The sequence below is a fragment of the Myotis yumanensis genome, unplaced genomic scaffold (genome assembly GCF_028538775.1).
Source record: "Myotis yumanensis isolate MYYU_CA2020_CCGP unplaced genomic scaffold, mMyoYum1.0.hap1 SCAF_2, whole genome shotgun sequence".
NCBI classification, from domain to species: domain Eukaryota; kingdom Metazoa; phylum Chordata; class Mammalia; order Chiroptera; family Vespertilionidae; genus Myotis; species Myotis yumanensis.
In genome coordinates this window covers 163,333,024-163,334,477 of record NW_027223753.1, presented here as the reverse complement: position 1 = coordinate 163,334,477, position 1,454 = coordinate 163,333,024, and positions in this window count along the sequence as shown.

The following is a 1,454-nucleotide window of genomic DNA, read 5'->3' as shown; positions in this document are numbered from 1 at the left end:
GTTGTCTTTTCTTTTTTAAGAAGTGGGGTTTATTGACATTCCAAACAAGGAGCAGATTTGGAGGGGGTGGGGCGCGGGGAGAGACACAGACGGACAATGGTCAGGCAGCTTGAGCTCACTGGGAAGTCAGAGGAACGGGGGCCATGGAGACAGGTTCGGGGGGGGTTAGCCCAGGACGAGCTGCAGCTGCCCATTTCTCCACTGGTTGCAAGTCTCATGGGGTTCCTTAGGGGTTGGGATATACGTGCCTGTGGGGGAAGGAGAAAGGCAATGCCATGGGTGTGCTCCTTGGAGGCAGGGTGCACGGGAGAGAGCTGAGTTGTCATTTTTTTAAATAGATTTTTTAAAAGCAGTTTTAGGTTTACAGCAAAATAGTACAGAAAGAATTCCCTTCCTGCACCCCACCCCTTAGCTTCCCCCACTGTCAACTTCTTCCACCAGAGTAGTACATTTGTTACAGTGAACCTACAATGACACACACCCTCATTGCCGAAAGACCATAGATTACATTAAGATTCACTTTGGTATACATTGTGTGAGTTTAGACAAATGTATAATGACATGTATTCACCATTACAGTTCATTGCACAATAGTTTTACTGTCCTGAAAGTTCTCCGTGCCTTGCCTCTTCGTCCTCCCTCTTAACTCCTAGTTCAGCGGTTCTCAACTTGTGGGTCACGACCCCTTTGGGGGTTGAATGACCCTTTCACAGGGGTCGCCTAAGACCATTGGAAAATATATATCATTACATATTGTTTTTGTGATTAATCACTATGCTTTAATTATGTTCAATTTGTAACAATGATATTGGGGGTCACCACAACATGAGGAACTGAAAGGGTCGCGGCATTAGGAAGGTTGAGAGCCACTGCCCTAGTTAGACACTGATCTTTTGACTGTCTTACCTTTCCCATAATGTAGTTGGATTCATATAGTATGTAGCCTTTTCAGATGGGCTTTCATAGTAATATATATTTAAGGTTCCTCAGGTTTTCATAGACAGCTTGATATTTCTTTTTATTTTTAAACTTTCCCCCCTCAAATACATTTTTATTGATTTCAGAGAGAGAGAGAAACATCAATGATGAGAGAATCATTGATCAGCTGCCTCCTGCACACCCCACACTGGGGATCAAGCCCACAACCCGAGCATGTGCCCTGACTGGGAATCAAACCATGACCTCCTGGTTCATAGGTTGTTGCTCAAGTACTGAGCTATGCCAGCTGAGCGATAGCTCTTCTTTTTAGTGCTGACTAAGTATTGTCTTGTAACATAGTTTATCCATTTACCTATTGAAGGACATCTTTGCTTCCAAATTTTTGGCAACTATGAATAAAGCTACTATAAACATATGCAGGTTTTTATGTAGGCATAAATTTTTAGTTCATTTGGGTAAATACCAAGGAATGCAGTGGCTAGATCATATGCTTAAGAGTATGTTTAGTTTTATGA